This window comes from Petromyzon marinus, unplaced genomic scaffold (assembly GCF_048934315.1).
Source record: "Petromyzon marinus isolate PM22_M1 ecotype Great Lakes invasive population unplaced genomic scaffold, UKy_Petmar_22M1.pri1.0 PM_G_Scaffold_150, whole genome shotgun sequence".
Lineage (NCBI taxonomy): Eukaryota > Metazoa > Chordata > Hyperoartia > Petromyzontiformes > Petromyzontidae > Petromyzon > Petromyzon marinus.
This window is the reverse complement of record NW_027422707.1, coordinates 35449-43351: the sequence shown is the minus strand read 5'-3', so window position 1 is coordinate 43351 and position 7903 is coordinate 35449.

Here is a 7903-nt window from a genome sequence, read left to right as displayed (position 1 = left end):
AAAAATCGACGCCTGCGCGGATCGCCGAGCGTCAGCGGCAGCAGCGGGCGGCGGCGGCGGGGCGATTCCAACGCGTGACATCGATTCTCGGATCGATGTGTCCTCTGGCGATGTTCGCGCGGCTTGGTGTGACCCCACAGCCACTCGTCACGTGACGCCTCTCTCGGCCGACTGGGGCCGGCGACGGAGATCTGAAGCAGTCGTGGGCCTCCCCCTAGGTCGGACTCGGACTACATAATTAAATTTGATTAAATTTTTATAATATTAAATAAATAATAATAAATGATTAAAATAATCCAATTAGATTATTGTAAAATCATAATAAATAAATAAAACGAAATTTTTTATAATCAAATTTGATTGCTTTTAAATAAGAATAAGTACATAAAAAACAAATTTGATTATTTTTAAAATGAGATTAAATAAATAAAAATGTATAAATTAAAATAATAAAATTTGATTATTTTAAAATAATAAATAAATATACATTATAAGTTAAAATAACAATTGGATTATTTTAAAATAATAATGAATAAATAATAAAATAATTGACCAATTTCTATTACTTTTACATAATAAATCAAGGCAGGAATATTTAATTAATAATTTAGCCTTTCTTTATAACAAAATTTTAATATTTTAAAATAATAAAAAATAAAACTTACAAATAATCACATTTGAGTATTTTAAATAATAAATATATAAAATTTCCTTTCAAATTTTACTAATCAAATTTGATTATTTTTAAATAAAAATAAATAAATATAAATATTCAAATCTGATTATTATAGAAATTAAAAAAGAGGGATGGCATTGTCATCCTCTCAGCCGACAAGGTCAATGCCACTGTCATCATGGATAAAATACAATATAACAACAAAATTCAAGAATTACTCATCAATGGTAGCTATACAAAAATAAAAAGAGATCCCACCAACAGCCTCGTCATACAAACCAACAAAATCATTTCTGATTCAACCGCATTAATTGATCAAACCAAACAGTTCTCGTTGAAACCTTCTACTGCCAGGCCACCAAGATTATGCGGCTTACCAAAAATACATAAAGTAGATTCACCCCTTCGTCCCATCGTCTCTACTACAGTGAGGGAAAAAAATATTTGATCCCCTGCTGATTTTGTACGTTTGCCCACTGACAAAGAAATGATAAGTCTATTATTTTAATGGTAGGTTTATTTGAACAGTGAGAGACAGAATAACAACAACAAAATCCAGAAAAAACGCATGTCAAAAATGTTATAAATTGATTTGCATTTTAACGAGGGAAATCAATATTTGACCCCTCTGCAAAACATGACTTAGTACTTGGTGGAAAAACCCTTGTTGGCAATCACAGAGGTCAGACGTTTCTTGTAGTTGGCCACCAGGTTTGCACACATCTCAGGAGGGATTTTGTCCCACTCCTCTTTGCAGATCTTCTCCAAGTCGTTAAGGTTTCGAGGCTGACGTTTGGCAACTCGAACCTTCAGCTCCCTCCACAGATTTTTGATGGGATTAAGGTCTGAAGACTGGCTAGGCCACTCCAGGACCTTAATGTGCTTCTTCTTGAGCCACTCCTTTGTTGCCTTGGCCGTGTGTTTTGGGTCATTGTCATGCTAGAATACCCATACACGACCCATTTTCAATGCCCTGACTGAGGGAAGGAGGTTCTCGCCCAATATTTGACGGTACATGGCCCCGTCCATCATCCCTTTGATACGGTGAAGTTGTCCTGTCCCCTTAGCAGAAAAACACCCCCAAAGCATAATGTTTCCACCTCCATGTTTGACGGTGGGGATGGTGTTCTTGGGGTCATAGGCAGCATTCCTCCTCCTCCAAACACGGCGAGTTGAGTTGATGCCAAAGAGCTCCATTTTGGTCTCATCTGACCACAACACTTTCACCCAGTTGTCCTCTGAATCATTCAGATGTTCATTGGCAAACTTCAGACGAGCATGTATATGTGCTTTCTTGAGCAGGGGAACCTTGCGGGCGCTGCAGGATTTCAGTCCTTCACGGCGTAGTGTGTTACCAATTGTTTTCTTGGTGACTATGGTTCCAGCTGCCTTGAGATCATTGACAATATTCTCCCGTGTAGTTCTGGGCTGATTCCTCACCGTTCTCATGATCATTGCAACTCCACGAGGTGAGATCTTGCATGGAGCCCCAGGCTGAGGGAGATTGACAATTCTTTTGTGTTTCTTCCATTTGCGAATAATCATACCAACTGTTGTCACCTTCTGACCAAGCTGCTTGGCAATGGTCTTGTAGCCCATTCCAGCCTTGTGTAGGTCTACAATCTTGTCCCTGACATCCTTGGAGAGCTCTTTGGTCTTGGCCATGGTGGAGAGTTTGGAATTTGATTGATTGGTTCTGTGGACAGGTGTCTTTTATACAGGTAACAAGCTGAGTTTAGGAGCACTCTTTTTAAGAGTGTGCTCCTAATCTCAGCTCGTTACCTGTATAAGGCACCTGGGAGCCAGAAATATTTCTGAGAGGGGGTCAAATACTTATTTCCCTCATTAAAATTCAAATCAATTTATAACATTTTTGACATGCGTTTTCCTGGATTTTTTTGTTATTCTGTCTCTCACTGTTCAAATAAACCTACCATTAAAATTATAGACTGATCATTTCTTCGTCAGTGGGCAAATGTACAAAATCAGCAGTGGATCAAATACTTTTTTCCCTCACTGTATCAACTTCCCCACCTACAAACTGGCTCGTTTTCTGTCTGAAATCATGTGGTCTTTCACTGGAAAAACCACCTCTGCGGTACAAAATTCTACTCACCTGGTATCTACAATCGCGAGTATTTCCATGTCCCCAGACGACCTGCTTGTCAGTTTTGATGTATTCTTAGTTCTTTCGGTAAAGTCACGTTGAAGGGAAACAATAAAATAATAAAATATAAATAAAACAAAAACAAAAATTCTCACGACGTTTCGACCATAACACAAACGGTCGTCGAATTTTGTTTTATTGTTTTATATATTTTTTTATTATTTTATTGTTTCCCTTCAAGGTGACTTTACCGAAAGAACTAAGAATATGAATTACTGCAGTCACGAAAGCTTTAAATCAAAATTTAGTTTTGATGTAGTTTCCTTATTCACCAAAGTTCCTGTACCTGACACCATCGCAATCATTGAAGACTTGGTTCATCAAGGAATAAACACTGAGGTACCCCCCCTGGTGAGACACTGCTTAACCAATACATACTTCACTTGGAATGGAACTTTCTACAAACTGAGGGCACCCCAATGAACTCCCCCCTATCTCTGGTTGTAGCCAACATTTTCATGGAGAAATTTGAGACTGACGCCATCCAGACTGCCACTCTGCGCCCAACCTTATGGAAGAGGTACGTGGATGACACTTTTATCATCTGGCCACATGGCCGGCCTGCTCTAGACCAATTCCTCGACCACATTAATTCCATACACCCAGCCATCAGATTTACCATGGAAGTCGAAAAAGATGGCAAGCTACCTTTTTTTTGGATTTCCTAATAAAAAAGAGACCTGATGGTTCAATGAGCCACTCTGACTACAGGAAACTATCCATACGGATGCTTACCTGAAACCGGATTCCCACCACCATCCATTCCAGAAGAATTCCCTGATCAAGACTCTGCACCATAGAGCCCAATGCATATCTGACCAGGAACACATAGCCAGTGAACTCAAGCACGTACACCAAGCTCTTAAGGCTAATGGTTACTCCGACTACACAATCCGCAAAGCTATCACTCCAACCATGAAGAAGGACCCTCTTGAGGAGCCTTTCAAAACCATCACTTTACCCTACATTGCGGGGATCACAAAAAAGATCTCCAAAATCTTGAATAAACACAAGATCCAGGCCTGATTCAACACATTACATAAAGCCGTGATCTGGTTCCATCTGTAAAAGATGTGATTTCGAAAATACAGTACACTGGCGTCTACAAACTAAGTTGCCTCTGTGGTAGTAGTTATATTGGAGAAATCAAACGACATGTCTCGGTCCGCATTCGTGAACACAAAGCAGACCTGAAACATGGTAGGACCAACACCTCGGCCGTGGCAGATCATTGTTATAATTCAGTAGGCTCACATGACATTGACTTCTCCAAGACAGAGGTTCTTTGTAAGCCATCTGGCTACCATGAGAGATTCGTTCATGAGGCTATCCACATATACAAGCACAGAGACAATTTCAACCGGGAAGATGGATTTTGGCTTAGCAATCATTGGAAAGATTTGATGAACCATTTCGGGTCTTAATTGATTGTTCACGCTTATGGTGGCTTTCAAACCGCATTCCATTATTTTCGTCTCCCCCCTCCTCTATTCCTAACATAGATGGACTCGTCCTTCTAAATAAACTGCCAAATCGCTCTCCGTGGTGCTAACGTTAAAAAAACCCGCCACTTTTTTCAAAATTTCTTGCTGTGGTTTTCACACCTGACGACGATTGCTCGTGTTGCAGTCGAAACGTCGTGAGAATTTTATTGTTTTATATTTTTATTATTTTATCGTTTCCCTTCTACGTGGTGACTTAACCGAAAGAACCAAGAACATGAATTCCTTGCAGTCACGAAAGCTTTAAATGAACATTTATTTTTACTTCGTTAACACCTTTCACTTTCGCACGCCGCTAATTTTTTGCGACGAGAGGTTTTATTACCATAGGTGACACGTGCAGTGGGCCCAAGACGAGGCGAGACGCTTCACTAGAGGCAACACGTTTATTCAACAAGGGAACCACAGCACAGAGGGGTTACGACCCCTCACAGCCGATAACCTCAGGAGGCAGTCCCTCCACACTACGGTGCCCTTACTCTGGTTCTAGCGCTAACCCTACACTGGTTATGTCTGAACCCGACCCTAGCCAGGGTCACTGGGCTCTTCGCTTCAGGGTCTTCAGGGTCTTCAGGGTAGCGCTCAGAGTCTTCTTCAGAGCTTCAGGTGGACGAGGACCACCAAACCCGTTCAGGGGTCCGGCTTTTATTCCCGTTCCAGGGTCTCTCCGCCCCTGGCCAAGCCTTATGGAACTCTCTAGGGGGCCCTGGAACATCCCCCAGCTGGGGTCTGGGGGCCCAGTTCGTCCCACCTGGTCTGTACACCACCCCCTGTTGACGCATGTCCGCTATTACAGGTCAGCTCCCGTGGTAATACGCATACAGCCCAACAATGGCGCTACATCCCCCCCCCCCCCCCCCCCCCTTGTAGCATCCAGGCGTCTGCTACGTTCGCAGGAAGCCCTAGACGCATGCACGAATATGCTCAAGGTGCCATGTCGTACGTTCGAGCGTATGGATGTCCCCGACTTATTTATTACCTTTACATGTAATCCAACTTGGCCTGAGATAAAACAAAAAAATTATAAAAACTTTCATTCGGCCAGACACCCAGCCGTCGATACAACTTCACAGCCAGGGTGTTCAGACAAAAGCAAGTCAAATTCATCGAGAGCATTCACTGAGAGTCGTGTTTTTTGGAGAAACAAGATGCTGGATGTACTCAACTGAGTGGCAGAAGCGAGGACTTCCACATCATAGGGGTTTCCCCTTTTTTTCTGGCAACAAAACTGAAACCTTTTGGCGTCCTCTGCTCGAGCACCAATTGGGTCGAGGCTCTCAAGAAAGCCGTCCCTTGGTGTGGACCAATCGGTTTCAAGGACAATGCCAATATATTATCATAGTGCGTGTGTTTTGTTTGCATTTTGACTGCAGGTATTGTGGTTAATGCTGTAACATGAATCCTTGTAAAAAGGTTTCAGTTTTGTTACCAGAAAAAATGGGAAAACCCCTACTATTATTATATTTTGGTACTGCCAAAGGAGGTCTAATGATGTAGATGACTTCCCCACGCTCATATTTTAATCTGGCTGAAAGAAAAAAATTCATCCAAACCAAATCGATGTTATATCTGCCAAGTTTACAAATCCAGAGGAAGACCCAAAATCTGTTTGCAGTAGTGACCGCAAATATGATTCATGGACCATGCGGAAACCTTAATGTCAATGCAGCAGCATGTATGAAGGACATAGAGAGCAGCAAGAAATATCCGAGACAATTTATTAAAGACACACAAACTGGAGATGATGGATATCCTCGCTATAGAAGGCGAGCTCCATCAGACGGTGGATACACAGCAAGACTGAAGATTAGAGGCAACGCGGAAATCGAAATGGACAACAGGTGGGTTGTTCCGTATTCTCCGCTTCTTTCTAAAATGTTTCAGGCATAGATGTGTTGACCACGCTCCACATCCTCCAGTCAGTGTGTGTATCATGGTGTGTGTGTCAGTGTGCTGAGGGAGGGTGGCGTTTGTGCACAGACTGCCCTATTTGACATCATAACAGTCTGGACCACTGGACGGGTTCCGCAGGATTGGAAGGATGCCCTGGTGGTCCCCCTTTTTAAGAAGGGGGACCGCACAGACTGTAACTGCAGGGGCATCTCACTCCTCAGTGTGCCGGGAAAGGTCCTGGCAAGGATTATTCAGCATCGCCTTGCCAGGCACGCTGAGGAGAGGCTTGCGGAGCCCCAACGCGGTTTCAGGAAAGGGCGGTCCTGCACAGATGCCATATTTTCTGTCCGTCTGCTACAGCAGAGGTGTAGGGAATTCCAACAAGACCTACATCTCTGCTTTATTGACCTGGTCAAGGCCTATGATACCATCAGTAGGCCTGGGCTCTGGGTCGTTCTTCGTGCTTTTGGAGTACCTGACCCTCTGCTCACGATCATTAAGGACCTTCATGATGGTGAGCGGGCCCGGGTAAAACTACGTGGCCGGGAGTCAGAGCCATTCCCTGTACACCTTGGGGTGCAACAGGGATGTCCTCTGGCTCCCACATTATTTAACATCTATTTTGACCACGTAGTTCGTGAAGCCTTCAATAGCTGTACCGGGGGAATCTCCATATGGTACAGATATAATGGGAGGCTAATCGATGCCCGGGTGCGGTCAAGGGATGGCTCCCTATTGCTCAACCACGTTATGTATGCTGATGATTTGGTAATAGCTGCTCAGTCAGAGGAGGAGTTGGAGACGCTGCTGCTGAGACTGGAGCGTGCCACTAAGAGGTGGGGCCTTACCATCAGCCCCACCAAAACTAAGCACCTGCCTGGGTATTTTGTACCATCGGACACTCCACCCCCACAACTCCCAATCGGTTATGGGGCAGTTGTGGAGAGAGTGGAGAGTTTCCCATACCTGGGCAGTGTGCTTATGACTGGCTCCAGTTTAACAGCAGAGATCTCACTCCGAATCAGTCGAGCGGCAATATCTTTTCATCGGTTGCGTAACGCTGTGTGGAAGCTACCTGGTCTGTCGCTCCGCACTAAGCTTCAGGTCTTCTCGGCCACGGTCATTCCCTCCCTTCTCTACGCTTGCGAAACGTGGACCCCCCTAATGGAACATCTTCGCCGGTTAGAAACATTTAGGCTGGCCTGCCTACGATCCATCCTGGGTTTAACCAGACTGGATTGTGTGAGGAGCTCACAAATCCTTGAAAGATCTGGGCAGGGTCCCATCGGTGAGCTCCTCTGGCAGGCAAGGCTGCGATGGCTGGGTCATGTAGCCCGCATGCCCAGCCACCGCATGCCGAAACAGCTTTTGTTTGGCCGGATTGAGGGGGCTAAGCGGGCGCGGCACGGGCTAGAGAAGAGATGGAGTGATGTGGTACAGGAGGACGTGGAGCTGAGTGGACTTGCCGATGACTGGTACCAGCGGTGTCAAGATCGGCCTCTGTGGAGGAGGCTCGTGAAGGATGCTACTGGGCAGTTGGAGGCAGTCGCCCTCCAACAACAACGGAGGGCGGAGGAACGACGCTCAGAACAACGAGCGGAGCGCCGGGTGGCTAAAGCACAGCAGGTTGACACAGTAGGGGGCACAGGTGGTGCATCAGCCAGT